Genomic DNA, 17,500 nt, shown 5'->3' on the forward strand with positions numbered 1-17,500 from the left:
TTACCCTCTGCATTGGACCCATCACCCCCTGGGAGGTGAGGGGAGCAGTGAGCAGCAGCGGTGGTCGCACCCGGGAATCATTTTTGGTGATTTAACCCCCAATTCCAAGTCTTGATGCTGAGTGCCAAGCAGGAAGGTAATGGCTCCCATTTTTATAGTCTTTGGTTTGAACTCACAACCTACCCATCTCAGGGCGGACACTCTAACCCAGGGGTCGGGAACCTTTTTGACTGAGAGAGCCCAGAAGCCCAAAATTTTAAAATGTATTTCCCTAAGAGCCATATAAAACATTTTTTAACACTGAACACAACTAAAGGCGTACATTTTTAAGTAAGACCAACATTTCCAGCGTATAATAACTCTCTTATTCTTTGTATTAACATTGTTATTCTGAAGTTAACTTTGGAGGGGGCGTGGCCTGCGGGCCTGCAGCAAAGCGGGATGTTGCCAGGACCGGCCTCGAAATCAGCGACAGGTGCATAGACAGCCCACCTGGGCCTTTTTATCTAATCACCTGTCGCTCTGTTATAAGCAGCAGCCAGGAGGAGAGACAGGGTTGGGGCTGGAGCCAGAGCGCGAGTGAGGACGAAAGAGAAAAAGACAATTGCTGGAAAGCAACTGAGAGAAAAATAAAATAAAACAATATTGTAACCCTAAAACAGGCTCTTGGTGGTCTGAAGAACCCCCAGGAGGGCAAGCCCCACACTAACCAATTATAAATAAATGACTTCTTACCATTAACGCAACTTCTTGAACATAAAAAAGCATGAGAATGTTTTATATTTTGAATGTTTTTTTTAACACTGTGATTACAAGTGGAATTATTCATGATTTATCGTGTTAAGCAACGTCAGCTCAGATTTACCCGAGAGCCAGATCTAGTCATCAAAAGAGCCACATCTGGCTCTAGAGCCATAGGTTCCCTAGCCCTGCTCTAAGCACTACAATGTTACACTCTTACATTTCATGTACGACAAGGTATAGATGAGCGCAGGTAAACGGGGATATGTCTATTTCGCTTCTTGCTGAGATTTAACTGATGTCCCGCCATTAAATACACCTGGCGGTCAAGCTAGCTCTCTTCTCAATGGTACGAAGCGCCATTTTGCCTTTCTTGAAGAAAAAATTCCCTACGCTTGTGATGTGTTCGGCTGTACGACTCGTTCAGATCGCGAAAAGGATAAACGTTTTTTCAGAGTTCCTCGAGAGGTAATCAAAACAGGAGAAAGAGCGCAAGGTTTTATGAAAGAAGACGAGAAAAGTAGCTGACACTCAGGGAGCAGAGAGGAAGAATGCAGTCATCACTTCTTTAAACATTTCTTTGATATACTTTTTACCTTTATTGTTTCCCTTTGAAGTATTACCTTGATATTATTTGTAGTTCTTAAACAAATGTTAACTATGAGTGTTTGGAAAAGCACCAACTCAGCAAGTCTAAATAAAAGAATTTGAATCCGAGGAAAACTTGAAAAAGCTCAGTGTTTACCACGGACAACAATCATAAAAAATGAATCTTTCAGCACATACACAATGTTGACAACTTTAGTTATATTTTGATAAACAATAATAAATGAATCTTTCAGCACATACACAATGTTGACAACTTTAGTTATATTTTGATAAACAATAATAAATGAATCTTTCAGCACATACACAATGTTGACAACTTTAGTTATATTTTGATAAACAATAATAAATGAATCTTTCAGCACATACACAATGTTGACAACTTTAGTTATATTTTGATAAACAATAATAAATGAATCTTTCAGCACATACACAATGTTGACAACTACAGTTATATTTTGATAAACAATAATAAATGAATCTTTCAGCACATACACAATGTTGACATCTATAGTTATATTTTGATAAACAATCATAAATTCATCTTCAAGCACATACACAATGATGACAACTTTAGTTATATTTCAATAAACAATAATAAATGAATCTTTCAGCACATACACAATGATGACAACTTTAGTTATATTTCAATAAACAATCATGAATTCATCTTCAAGCACATACACAATGTTGACATCTACAGTTATATGTTGATAAACAATCATCAATTATTATTTCAGCACATACACAATGATGTCATCAAATGTTATATTTTGGCAAACAATAATAAATGAATCTTTCAGCACATACACAATGTTGACAACTACAGTTATATTTTGATAAACAATCATCAATTATTATTTCAGCACATACACAATGATGTCATCAAATGTTATATTTTGGCAAACAATAATAAATGAATCTTTCAGCACATACACAATGTTGACAACTACAGTTATATTTTGATAAACAATAATAAATGAATCTTTCAGCACATACACAATGTTGACATCTATAGTTATATTTTGATAAACAATAATACATTAATCTTTCAGCACATACACAATGTTGACAACTATAGTTATATTTTGATAAACAATAATAAATTATTATTTCAGCACATACACAATGATGTCATCAAATGTTATATTTTGGCAAACAATAATAAATGAATCTTTCAGCACATACACAATGTTGACAACTACAGTTATATTTTGATAAACAATAATAAATGAATCTTTCAGCACATACACAATGTTGACAACTACAGTTATATTTTGATAAACAATAATACATTAATCTTTCAGCACATACACAATGTTGACATCTATAGTTATATTTTGATAAATACAGGAAAACAAGCTACTTGTAAACGATGCGTGCAAAACAACAACAACAAACATGGCTGTGGACATGAAGTTAAATCATGAAATAGAAAACGACCCTCAGAAAAACGATACATATTTATCCAGGAGAGTGTTGATACCAAAGTCCTTGACCCAGACACACACAAAGAAGTTGTAGACCTCCATGCTTTTACAGCTTTCATCTGTTTTGTGGTGTAGAATGATGTCTGGAGCACAATAGTTGATATGTCTGGGAATGTGACTGTTCTCAGATCAGTCTTGCAACAACAAAGCTGTCTAAAGATGGTCTGATCCCAGCACCCTTGATATTATTTTATAAGGTTTAGGAACCATTGCATATTGCTCGTATTTGCAGGAATATTTAAGACTTGTTTGTACTCAGATAGTTCCCGTGCTGCTTGCCTGGTCAACCAAACATCTTGGCTTGGTTGACCACCTCTGCTTTCACCCTCGGGAAGAAGTCAGGTGACAGATTACAATAAAGCACTCAAAAAAAAAAAAAACTCCCAAAACTGCCAACAACACTCCATTTATCATATCAATTGTCTTTCTTTTCAAAAGACTAAACAATTGCAGGGTTTATATTTATGCGATGAAAGAATGAATTGAATGAAGAACACAACAGTCAACTTTTGGGGGGAAAGTATTTGGGTTTTGTGGGTCATCCACGAGATGAAAGGACGAAGCCCGTCTCTTTTTTTGCTAAACCACAAACAAAGATGGCGTCCACTATTTCCAATTAACACTTCAAAGGTGAAATGTTAGCAGAGTTCTTCCTGATCTCTGAGAATCAGACATTCCACCTCAGGATGAGAGCAAGAATCCCGCTAGAAACTTTGAACTGGACAGATGCCATCCAGAACGTAGTCAGACAATCATCATGTGTCGCTCTACCTGGGTGTGGTTCTTCTCCAACCGACCCTGGCTTCACCATCTGTTCCCCCCGACTTGCTGCTTTGGAGGCGTGTTCACTTCCCCGTCTGCCAGGAAAATTACCGACCAGAGTCTGAATCTGGGTAATTAGGGTGGTTCTACTGAGTCTCAAATAGCGGAAAAAGGGACACTCCTTTTTGTTGTAGCAGGTGAGTCAATGCAGACTGACAGCAGACCTTGGCGTCCTACTTAGTTGTTAAAAATCTGGCCTGAGCAAAATCAAAAAGGCTGGCATCTTTCCTAAAGTCCCCGTCGTCAATCAGTCCAAACTTCCTGTAGACGCTTCACCATTTCCATATTCTTGATTTTTTCTGAGATTCTCTGCTAGAATGTTGACATGCTGTCACTTTGCTATCGAGGCAAAACTACATTTTTAGCTCGTAGTCCAAATATTAGCTGACTTCTGAGGTCTTTTCTGGGCCATGAACTGTTTATGTACACAAAGTCATATGAAAACTTGTATTTATCACCACTGCCTTCTTTTGATCTTTGCTGCTTCCGGCACAGGGGCCAGCTTTGCTTTTTATGGACGCTTGATCACTTCAGCAAAATGTGTGGAATTGAAATTGTGAGACTTCAACTTCATGCAAAGTCAATCAATCAATCAATGTTTATTTATATAGCCCCAAATCACAAATGTCTCAAAGGACTGCACAAATCATTACGACTACAACATCCTCGGAAGAACCCACAAAAGGGCAAGGAAAACTCACACCCAGTGGGCAGGGAGAATTCACATCCAGTGGGACGCCAGTGACAATGCTGACTATGAGAAACCTTGGAGAGGACCTCAGATGTGGGCACCCCCCCCCCCCCCCCCCCCCTCTAGGGGACCGAAAGCAATGGATGTCGAGCGGGTCTAACATGATACTGTGAAAGTTCAATCCATAGTGGCTCCAAGACATCAGTGAGAGTCCCGTCCACAGGAAACCATCTCAAGCGGATCAGCAGCGTCGAGATGTCCCCAACCGATACAGGCAAGCGGTCCATCCTGGGTCCCGACGAGCGGTCCATCCTGGGTCTCGACTCTGGACAGCCAGTACTTCATCCATGGTCATCGGACCGGACCCCCTCCACAAGGGAGGGGGGGACATAGGAAAAAGAAAAGAAGCGGCAGATCAACTGGTCTAAAAAGGAGGTCTATTTAAAGGCTAGAGTATACAGATGAGTTTTAAGGTGAGACTTAAATGCTTCTACTGAGGTAGCATCTCGAACTGTTACCGGGAGGGCATTCCAGAGTACTGGAGCCCGAACGGAAAACGCTCTATAGCCCGCAGACTTTTTTTGGGCTCTAGGAATCACTAATAAGCCGGAGTCTTTTGAACGCAGATTTCTTGCCGGGACATACGGTACAATACAATCGGCAAGATAGGCTGGAGCTAGACCGTGTAGTATTTTATACGTAAGTAGTAAAACCTTAAAGTCACATCTTAAGTGCACAGGAAGCCAGTGCAGGTGAGCCAGTACAGGCGTAATATGATCAAACTTTCTTGTTCTTGTCAAAAGTCTAGCAGCCGCATTTTGTACCAACTGTAATCTTTTAATGCTAGACATGGGGAGACCCGAAAATAATACGTTACAGTAATCGAGACGAGACGTAACAAACGCATGGATAATGATCTCGGCGTCTTTAGTGGACAAAATGGAGCGAATTTTAGCGATATTACGGAGATGAAAGAAGGCCGTTTTAGTAACGCTTTTAATGTGTGACTCAAAGGAGAGAGTTGGGTCGAAGATAATACCCAGATTTTTTACAGAGTCACCTTGTTTTATTATTTGGTTGTCAAATGTTAAAGTTGTATTATTAAATAGAGGTCGGTGTCTAGCAGGACCGATAATCAGCATTTCCGTTTTTTGGGCATTAAGTTGCAAAAAGTTAGCGGACATCCATTGTTTAATTTCATTAAGACACGCTTCCAACTGACTACAGTCCGGCGTGTTGGTCAGCTTTAGGGGCATGTAGAGTTGGGTGTCATCAGCATAACAGTGAAAGCTAACACCGTATTTGCTTATGACGTCACCTAGCGGCAGCATGTAGATGCTGAAGAGTACAGGGCCAAGGACCGAACCCTGGGGAACTCCACACGTTACCTTAAGTCTGTTGTGTGATCGGCTAGGTGCTTGCCAACCAAACACAGATGCTAAATGCTAAATAGGTTGGACTTCTATAGCGCTTTTAGGACTTTTTAAGGAGCCCAAAGCGCTTTGACACTATTTCCACATTCACACATTCACACACACACATTCACACACTGATGGAGGGAGCTGCCATGCAAGGCGCTCACCAGGGCCCATCAGGAGCAAGGGTGAAGTGTCTTGCCCAAGGACACAACGGACGTGACCAGGAAGGTCGAGGGTGGGGATTGAACCAGGAACCCTCAGATTGCTGGCACAGCCACTCTACCAACTTTGCCACACCGCCCCCAGAAGTGAACAACACAGCTGAGAGTTAAATGTTTGGTTTTTAAGAATGAACATTTCTTAACGAACACAAAAGCAGCGACAATTGACAAAGATTCCAAAGTAAAACATTCATTTAGTCAGCATCTGTTTGATGAAATGTTAAATAACATCTGATGAGAAGAAGTGGCAAGCATTCAAAAAAACTGCTGCCGCTTCTCACGTTACCACGGCAACAAACTTCTACAACACTTTTTCAACCTTTTTTGAGGCGAGGCACATTTTTCATTAAAAAATAAAGAGGAACAGGACCAGCAGAAACAGTTAAAACATTTTATTCCACCAGGTCGTCGTGCCTTATTTTCACTTTGTTGGTGTTTTCCTGTTCGCAGTGCTTTACTTCTTCTCTTGCGCTGTTTTCTTGGTGGCCTTTCCTGTTTTGTTGGTGTTTTCCTGTGTGTAGTGCTTTACTTCTTCTCTTGTGCTGTTTTCTTGGTGGCCCTTCCTGTTTTGTTGGTGTTTTCCTGTGTGTAGTGCTTTACTTCTTTTCTTGCACTGTTTTCTTGGTGGCCCTTCCTGTTTTGTTGGTGTTTTCCTGTGTGTAGTGCTTTACTTCTTCTCTTGTGCTGTTTTCTTGGTGGCCCTTCCTGTTTTGTTGGTGTTTTCCTGTGTGTAGTGCTTTACTTCCTCTCTTGCGCTGTTTTCTTGGTGGCCTTTCCTGTTTTGTTGGTGTTTTCCTGTTCGCAGTGCTTTACTTCTTCTCTTGCGCTGTTTTCTTGGTGGCCTTTCCTGTTTTGTTGGTGTTTTCCTGTGTGTAGTGCTTTACTTCTTCTCTTGTGCTGTTTTCTTGGTGGCCCTTCCTGTTTTGTTGGTGTTTTCCTGTGTGTAGTGCTTTACTTCTTTTCTTGCACTGTTTTCTTGGTGGCCCTTCCTGTTTTGTTGGTGTTTTCCTGTGTGTAGTGCTTTACTTCTTCTCTTGCGCTGTTTTCTTGGTGGCCCTTCCTGTTTTGTTGGTGTTTTCCTGTGTGTAGTGCTTTACTTCTTCTCTTGTGCTGTTTTCTTGGTGGCCCTTCCTGTTTTGTTGGTGTTTTCCTGTGTGTAGTGCTTTACTTCTTTTCTTGCACTGTTTTCTTGGTGGTCCTTCCTGTTTTGTTGGTGTTTTCCTGTGTGTAGTGCTTTACTTCTTCTCTTGCACTGTTTTCTTGGTGGCCTTTCCTGTTTTGTTGGTGTTTTCCTGTGTGTAGTGCTTTACTTCTTCTCTTGCGCTGTTTTCTTGGTGGCCCTTCCTGTTTTGTTGGTGTTTTCCTGTGTGTAGTGCTTTACTTCTTCTCTTGCACTGTTTTCTTGATGGCCCTTCCTGTTTTGTTGGTGTTTTCCCATGCGTAGTGCTTTACTTCTTCTCTTGCACTGTTTTCTTGGTGGCCCTTCCTGTTTTGTTGGTGTTTTTCTGTGTGTAGTGCTTTACTTCTTCTCTTGCGCTGTTTTCTTGGTGGCCCTTCCTGTTTTGTTGGTGTTTTCCTGTTCGCAGTGCTTTACTTCTTCTCTTGCGCTGTTTTCTTGGTGGCCCTTCCTGTTTTGTTGGTGTTTTCCTGTTTGCAGTGCTTTACTTCTTCTCTTACACTGTTTTCTTGGTGGCCCTTCCTGTTTTGTTGGTGTTTTCCTGTGCGTAGTGCTTTACTTCTTCTTTTGCGCTGTTTTCTTGGTGGCCCTTCCTGTTTTGTTGGTGTTTTCCTGTGTGTAGTGTTTTAGTTCTTCTCTTGCGCTGTTTTCTTGGTGGCCCTTCCTGTTTTGTTGGTGTTTTCCTATGTGTTGTGCTTTACTTCTTCTCTTGTGCTGTTTTCTTGGTGGCCTTTCCTGTTTTGTTGGTGTTTTCCCGTGTGTAGTGCTTCACTTCTTCTCTTGCGCTGTTTTCTTGGTGGCCCTTCCTGTTTTGTTGGTGTTTTCCTGTGTGTAGTGCTTTACTTATTCTCTTGCGCTGTTTTCTTGGTGGCCCTTCCTGTTTTGTTGGTGTTTTCCTGTGTGTAGTGCTTTACTTCTTCTCTTGTGCTTTTTTCTTGGTGGCCCTTCCTGTTTTGTTGGTGTTTTCCTGTGTGTAGTGCTTTACTTCTTTTCTTGTGCTGTTTTCTTGGTGGCCCTTCCTGTTTTGTTGGTGTTTTCCTGTGTGTAGTGCTTTACTTCTTTTCTTGCACTGTTTTCTTGGTGGCCCTTCCTGTTTTGTTGGTGTTTTCCTGTGTGTAGTGCTTTACTTCTTCTCTTGCGCTGTTTTCTTGGTGGCCTTTCCTGTTTTGTTGGTGTTTTCCTGTGTGTAGTGCTTTACTTCTTCTCTTGCGCTGTTTTCTTGGTGGCCCTTCCTGTTTTGTTGGTGTTTTCCTGTGTGTAGTGCTTTACTTCTTCTCTTGCACTGTTTTCTTGATGGCCCTTCCTGTTTTGTTGGTGTTTTCCCGTGCGTAGTGCTTTACTTCTTCTCTTGCACTGTTTTCTTGGTGGCCCTTCCTGTTTTGTTGGTGTTTTTCTGTGTGTAGTGCTTTACTTCTTCTCTTGCGCTGTTTTCTTGGTGGCCCTTCCTGTTTTGTTGGTGTTTTCCTGTTTGCAGTGATTTACTTCTTCTCTTGCGCTGTTTTCTTGGTGGCCCTTCCTGTTTTGTTGGTGTTTTCCTGTTCGCAGTGCTTTACTTCTTCTCTTGCACTGTTTTCTTGGTGGCCCTTCCTGTTTTGTTGTTGTTTTCCCGTGTGTAGTGCTTCACTTCTTCTCTTGCGCTGTTTTCTTGGTGGCCCTTCCTGTTTTGTTGGTGTTTTCCTGTGTGTAGTGCTTTATTTCTTCTCTTGCGCTGTTTTCTTGGTGGCCCTTCCTGTTTTGTTGGTGTTTTCCTGTGTGTAGTGCTTTACTTCTTCTCTTGTGCTGTTTTTCTTGGTGGCCCTTCCTGTTTTGTTGGTGTTTTCCTGTGTGTAGTGCTTTACTTCTTTTCTTGCGCTGTTTTCTTGGTGGCCCTTCCTGTTTTGTTGGTGTTTTCCTGTTCGCAGTGCTTTACTTCTTCTCTTGCGCTGTTTTCTTGGTGGCCCTTCCTGTTTTGTTGGTGTTTTCCTGTTTGCAGTGCTTTACTTCTTCTCTTGCACTGTTTTCTTGGTGGCCCTTCCTGTTTTGTTGGTGTTTTCCTATGCGTAGTGCTTTACTTCTTCTTTTGCGCTGTTTTCTTGGTGGCCCTTCCTGTTTTGTTGGTGTTTTCCTGTGTGTAGTGCTTTACTTCTTCTCTTGCGCTGTTTTCTTGGTGGCCCTTCCTGTTTTGTTGGTGTTTTCCTGTGTGTAGTGTTTTAGTTCTTCTCTTGCGCTGTTTTCTAGGTGGCCCTTCCTGTTTTGTTGGTGTTTTCCTGTGTGTAGTGCTTTACTTCTTCTCTTGTGCTGTTTTCTTGGTGGCCTTTCCTGTTTTGTTGGTGTTTTCCCGTGTGTAGTGCTTCACTTCTTCTCTTGCGCTGTTTTCTTGGTGGCCCTTCCTGTTTTGTTGGTGTTTTCCTGTGTGTAGTGCTTTACTTCTTCTCTTGCGCTGTTTTCTTGGTGGCCCTTCCTGTTTTGTTGGTGTTTTCCTGTGTGTAGTGCTTTACTTCTTCTCTTGTGCTGTTTTCTTGGTGGCCCTTCCTGTTTTGTTGGTGTTTTCCTGGGTGTAGTGCTTTACTTCTTCTCTTGCACTGTTTTCTTGATGGCCCTTCCTGTTTTGTTGGTGTTTTCCCGTGCGTAGTGCTTTACTTCTTCTCTTGCACTGTTTTCTTGGTGGCCCTTCCTGTTTTGTTGGTGTTTTCCTGTGTGTAGTGCTTTACTTCTTCTCTTTCGCTGTTTTCTTGGTGGCCCTTCCTGTTTTGTTGGTGTTTTCCTGTTCGCAGTGCTTTACTTCTTCTCTTGCGCTGTTTTCTTGGTGGCCCTTCCTGTTTTGTTGGTGTTTTCCTGTTCGCAGTGCTTTACTTCTTCTCTTGCGCTGTTTTCTTGGTGGCCCTTCCTGTTTTGTTGGTGTTTTCCTGTTCGCAGTGCTTTACTTCTTCTCTTGCACTGTTTTCTTGGTGGCCCTTCCTGTTTTGTTGGTGTTTTCCTGTGCGTAGTGCTTTACTTCTTCTTTTGCGCTGTTTTCTTGGTGGCCCTTCCTGTTTTGTTGGTGTTTTCCTGTGTGTAGTGTTTTAGTTCTTCTCTTGCGCTGTTTTCTTGGTGGCCCTTCCTGTTTTGTTTGTGTTTTCCTGTGTGTAGTGCTTTAGTTCTTCTCTTGCGCTGTTTTTTTGGTGGCCCTTCCTGTTTTGTTGCTGTTTTCCTGTGTGAAGTGCTTTGCTTCTTCTCTTGCACTGTTTTCTTGGTGGCTCTTCCTGTTTTGTTGGTGTTTTCCTGTAGCAGCTTCATGTCTTCCTTTGAGCGCTATTCCCCTCACCTGCTTTGTGTTAGCAAGCAAGACTATTTACGTTGTTGCTGTCCTTCTTTGTGTGGACGTTGTTGATTGTCATGTACAGATGTACTTTGTGGACGTCCTAAGCTTTTGCTGTCGTCCATCATTTTGTTTCTGTTTACTTTGTAGCCAGTTCTGTTTTACTTTTGCTTTGCATAGCCATTACCATTTCCTTTCCCTTTTGTTCATTTTTGGTTCAAGCATTATACCTTTTTACCTGCACACTGCCTCCCGCTGTGGTCTGCATATTGGGATCGATTGATTTGATTGACTGAAACTTTTATCAGTAGATTGTAGAATAGAATACATATTCCGTACAATTGACCACTAAATGGTATCAAATGAAGAGTTTTTTCAACTTGTTTAAGTCGGGGTCCACCTTCATCAATTCCTGGATCACAACAAAGCATCCTCGTCTCAGCCGACACATCCTGACTTTTACAAAACAATGAAGCAGCTGCTGCCCCCTGCTGACGTGGAGTCTTACGTGGTTGCCCTGCCGAGCTCCATTCAGCATGGACACTAAGCAACACCACATTATTGGCAGATTATAATTCTTGGTTTGCAAAAAATATTTTTGGGACCGGTTAGGTGAAGTTGCATCATTTCCCACACCCACTAGTGTGCCGCGGCACAGTGGTTGAAAAACACTGTTCTGGAATAATTCTTAGGGCAGAGCAGTAGCTGTCACTCCCCCATTAAAGAAATGTAGTTCATCACATGCGGACGTGACTGACGGAGCTGCGGCGACATCAACTGTAAGCGAGAAGTAAATATTTTAGCAGCTTTCTCCAGCGAGTCTGATTCAACAAATCTGCAAATCTTGCTAAATGTCAGAACTGCTTACGTTTTGGCAAGTTGTTCTCTCCGTTTTTGCTTGAAATCTTTCATTCATCACCACCACTTTTTGTTTGTCGCCGTTCCCCCCCCCGAACCCTGTGAAGGAAAGCAGCCGCCGACCAATCAGAGCAGACTCGGGACTCCAAACACTCGGCTGTCAAGTTGGAGAAGAGATCCACTAATTGTTTGGATGTAGACGCTCCTGCTAATCAATGATCAATAATCAGAGCAAGCGGGCGCCTTTTTCATATTTATCAATAATGTTTGTCAGCATTAGGGTGAGGATTTAAGGTCCCAAAAAGGTCTCAGTCATCAAAGTCTTAAAAACAAGTCATACATTATTTTGCTTTTACTTTTAGTTGGTTTATCATTTCTTCGGTCAGTGGACAACAAAATAAACAAACTGTTTTTCATAAACAAACAGTTTGTACATTCATGAATTGAAAATGTTGCAGAGCAAAAAGGTTTAGGCTGAAGTTGAAGACTTCTTGCGCTTAACTATTGAAAGAATGTCAAATACAAGATGAGCTTTCTAAAAGTATGACATTTCCTTTGCACAACATATGTACACAACATAAACACTATTCAATGATATACACAACATAAACACTGTTCAATAATATACACAACATAAACACTGTTCAATGATGTACACAACATAAACACTGTTCAGTAATATACACATCATAAACACTGTTCAGTAATATACACAACATAAACACTGTTCAGTAATATACATAACATAAACACTGTTCAATGATGTACACAACATAAACACTGTTCAGTAATATACACAATATAAACACTGTTCAGTAATATACACAACATAAACACTGTTCAATGATGTATACAACATAAACACTGTTCAATGATATACACAACATAAACACTGTTCAACGATGTACACAACATAAACACTGTTCAATGATATACACAACATAAACAATGTTCAATGATATACACAACATAAACACTGTTCAATGATATACACAACATAACACTGTTCAATGATATACACAACATAAACACTGTTCAATGATATACACAACATAACACTGTTCAATGATGTACACAACATAAACACTGTTCAATGATGTAAACAACATAAACACTGTTCAATAATATACACAACATAAACACTGTTAAATGATGTACACAACATAAACACTGTTCAATGATGTACACAACATAAACACTGTTCAATAATATACACAACATAAACACTGTTCAATGATATACACAACATAAACACTGTTCAATGATGTACACAACATAAACACTGTTCAGTAATATACACAACATAAACATTGTTCAGTAATATACACAACATAAACACTGTTCAATGATGTACACAACATAAACACTGTTCAGTAATATACACAACATAAACACTGTTCAATGATGTACACAACATAAACACTGTTCAATGATATACACAACATAAACAATGTTCAATGATATACACAACATAAACACTGTTCAATGATATACACAACATAAACACTGTTCAATGATGTACACAACATAAACACTGTTCAATAATATGCACAACATAAACACTGTTCAATGATGTACACAACATAAACACTGATCTTGATATACACAACATAAACACTGTTCAATGATGTACACAACATAAACACTGTTCAATGATGTACACAACATAAACACTGTTCAATGATATACACAACATAAACACTGTTCAATGATATACACAACATAAACACTGTTCAATGATATACCAACATAAACACTGATCATGATATACACAACATAAACACTGTTCAATGATGTACACAACATAAACACTGTTCAATGATATACACAACATAAACACTGTTCAATGATATACACAACATAAACACTGTTCAATAATATACACAACATAAACACTGTTCAATGATATACACAACATAAACACTGTTCAATGATGTACACAACATAAACACTGATCATGATATACACAACATAAACACTGTTCAATGATATACACAACATAAACACTGTTCAATGATATACACAACATAAACACTGTTCAATGATATACACAACATAAACACTGTTCAATGATATACCCAACATAAACACTGATCATGATATACTCAACATAAACACTGTTCAATGATGTACACAACATAAACACTGTTCAATGATATACACAAAATAAACACTGTTCAATGATATACCCAACATAAACACTGATCATGATATACACAACATAAACACTGTTCAATGATGTACACAACATAAACACTGTTCAATGATATACACAACATAAACACTGTTCAATGATATACACAACATAAACACTGTTCAATAATGTACACAACATAAACACTGTTCAATGATGTACACAACAAACACTGTTCAATGATATACACAACATAAACAATGTTCAATGATATACACAACATAAACACTGTTCAATAATATACACAACATAAACACTGTTCAATGATGTACACAACAAACACTGTTCAATGATATACACAACATAAACACTGTTCAATGATATACACAACATAAACACTGTTCAATAATATACACAACATAAACACTGTTCAATGATATACACAACATAAACACTGTTCAATAATGTACACAACATAAACACTGTTCAATAATGTACACAACATAAACACTGTTCAATGATGTACACAACATAAACACTGTTCAATGATATACACAACATAAACACTGTTCAATAATATACACAACATAAACACTGTTCAATGATATACACAACATAAACACTGTTCAATAATGTACACAACATAAACACTGTTCAATAATATACACAACATAAACACTGTTCAATAATATACACAACATAAACACTGTTCAATGATATACACAACATAAACACTGTTCAATAATGTACACAACATAAACACTGTTCAATGATGTACACAACATAAACACTGTTCAATGATGTACACAACATAAACACTGTTCAATGATATACACAACATAAACACTGTTCAATGATATACACAACATAAACACTGTTCAATGATATACACAACATAAACACTGTTCAATGATATACACAACATAAACACTGTTCAATAATGTACACAACATAAACACTGTTCAATGATATACACAACATAAACACTGTTCAATGATGTACACAACATAAACACTGTTCATCATGTACACAACATTAACACTGTTCAATAATATACACAACATAAACACTGTTCAATGATATACACAACATAAACACTGTTCAATGATGTACACAACATAAACACTGTTCAGTAATATACACAACATAAACACTGTTCAGTAATATACACAACATAAACACTGTTCAATGATGTACACAACATAAACACTGTTCAGTAATATACACAACATAAACACTGTTCAATGATGTACACAACATAAACACTGTTCAATGATATACACAACATAAACAATGTTCAATGATATACACAACATAAACACTGTTCAATGATATACACAACATAAACACTGTTCAATGATGTACACAACATAGACACTGTTCAATGATGTACACAACATAAACACTGTTCAATAATATACACAACATAAACACTGTTCAATGATGTACACAACATAAACACTGTTCAATGATGTACACAACATAAACACTGTTTAATGATGTACACAACATAAACACTGTTCAATGATATACACAACATAAACACTGTTCAATGATATACACAACATAAACACTGTTCAATAATATACACAACATAAATACTGTTCAATGATGTACACAACATAAACACTGTTCAGTAATATACACAACATAAACACTGTTCAATGATATACACAACATAAACACTGTTCAATGATGTACACAACATAAACACTGTTTAATGATGTACACAACATAAACACTGTTCAATAATATACACAGCATAAACACTGTTCAGTGATATACACAACATAAACACTGTTCAATGATATACACAACATAAACACTGTTCAATGATGTACACAACATAAACACTGTTCAATGATATACACAACACAAACACTGTTCAATGATATACACAACATAAACACTGTTCAATGATGTACACAACATAAACACTGTTCAATGATATACACAACATAAACACTGTTCAATGATATACACAACATAAACACTGTTCAATGATATACACAACATAAACACTGTTCAATGATATACACAACATAAACAATGTTCAATGATATACACAACATAAACACTGTTAAATGATATACACAACATAAACACTGTTCAATGATATACACAACATAAACACTGTTCAATGATATACACAACATAAACACTGTTCAATGATATACACAACATAAACACTGTTCAGTAATATACACAACATAAACACTGTTCAATGATATACACAACATAAACACTGTTCAATAATATACACAACATAAACACTGTTCAATGATGTACACAACATAAACACTGTTCAATGATGTACACAACATAAACACTGTTTAATGATATACACAACATAAACACTGATCAATGATATACACAACATAAACACTGTTCAATGATATACACAACATAACACTGTTCAATGATATACACAACATAAACAATGTTCAATGATGTACACAACATAAACACTGTTCAATTATATACACAACATAAACACTGTTCAATGATGTACACAACATAAACACTGTTCAATGATGTACACAACATAAACACTGTTCAATGATGTACACAACATAAACACTGTTCAATGATATACACAACATAAACACTGTTCAATGATATACACAACATAAACAATGTTCAATGATGTACACAACATAAACACTGTTCAATGATGTACACAACATAAACACTGTTCAATGATGTACACAACATAAACACTGTTCAGTGATATACACAACATAAACACTGTTCAATAATGTACACAACATAAACACTGTTCAATGATGTACACAACATAAACACTGTTCAATGATATACACAACATAAACACTGTTCAATGATATACACAACATAAACACTGTTCAAGAATGTACACAACATAAACACTGTTCAATGATGTACACAACAAACACTGTTCAATGATATACACAACATAAACGATGTTCAATAATATACACAACATAAACACTGTTCAATAATATACACAGCATAAACACTGTTCAGTGATATACACAACATAAACACTGTTCAATGATATACACAACATAAACACTGTTCAATGATGTACACAACATAAACACTGTTCAATGATATACACAACATAAACACTGTTCAATGATATACACAACATAAACACTGTTCAATGATGTACACAACATAAACACTGTTCAATGATATACACAACATAAACACTGTTCAATGATATACACAACATAAACACTGTTCAATGATATACACAACATAAACACTGTTCAATGATATACACAACATAAACAATGTTCAATGATATACACAACATAAACACTGTTAAATGATATACACAACATAAACACTGTTCAATGATATACACAACATAAACACTGTTCAATGATATACACAACATAAACACTGTTCAATGATATACACAACATAAACACTGTTCAGTAATATACACAACATAAACACTGTTCAATGATATACACAACATAAACACTGTTCAATAATATACACAACATAAACACTGTTCAATGATGTACACAACATAAACACTGTTCAATGATGTACACAACATAAACACTGTTTAATGATATACACAACATAAACACTGATCAATGATATACACAACATAAACACTGTTCAATGATATACACAACATAACACTGTTCAATGATATACACAACATAAACAATGTTCAATGATGTACACAACATAAACACTGTTCAATGATGTACACAACATAAACACTGTTCAATTATATACACAACATAAACACTGTTCAATGATGTACACAACATAAACACTGTTCAATGATGTACACAACATAAACACTGTTCAATGATGTACACAACATAAACACTGTTCAATGATATACACAACATAAACACTGTTCAATGATATACACAACATAAACAATGTTCAATGATGTACACAACATAAACACTGTTCAATGATGTACACAACATAAACACTGTTCAATGATGTACACAACATAAACACTGTTCAGTGATATACACAACATAAACACTGTTCAATAATGTACACAACATAAACACTGTTCAATGATGTACACAACATAAACACTGT

At 37.7% G+C, this 17,500-nt stretch overlaps 1 protein-coding gene across 2 annotated transcripts in view; it reads left to right on the forward strand.

Moving 5' to 3' along the window:
- Positions 1-17,500, forward strand: part of igsf21a (immunoglobin superfamily, member 21a) — a 419,808-nt gene that overhangs the window by 352,773 nt on the left and 49,535 nt on the right. The gene's annotated exons all lie outside the window — the stretch shown is intronic.

This window comes from Nerophis ophidion, linkage group LG02 (genome assembly GCF_033978795.1).
Source record: "Nerophis ophidion isolate RoL-2023_Sa linkage group LG02, RoL_Noph_v1.0, whole genome shotgun sequence".
Classification (NCBI taxonomy): Eukaryota; Metazoa; Chordata; class Actinopteri; order Syngnathiformes; family Syngnathidae; genus Nerophis; species Nerophis ophidion.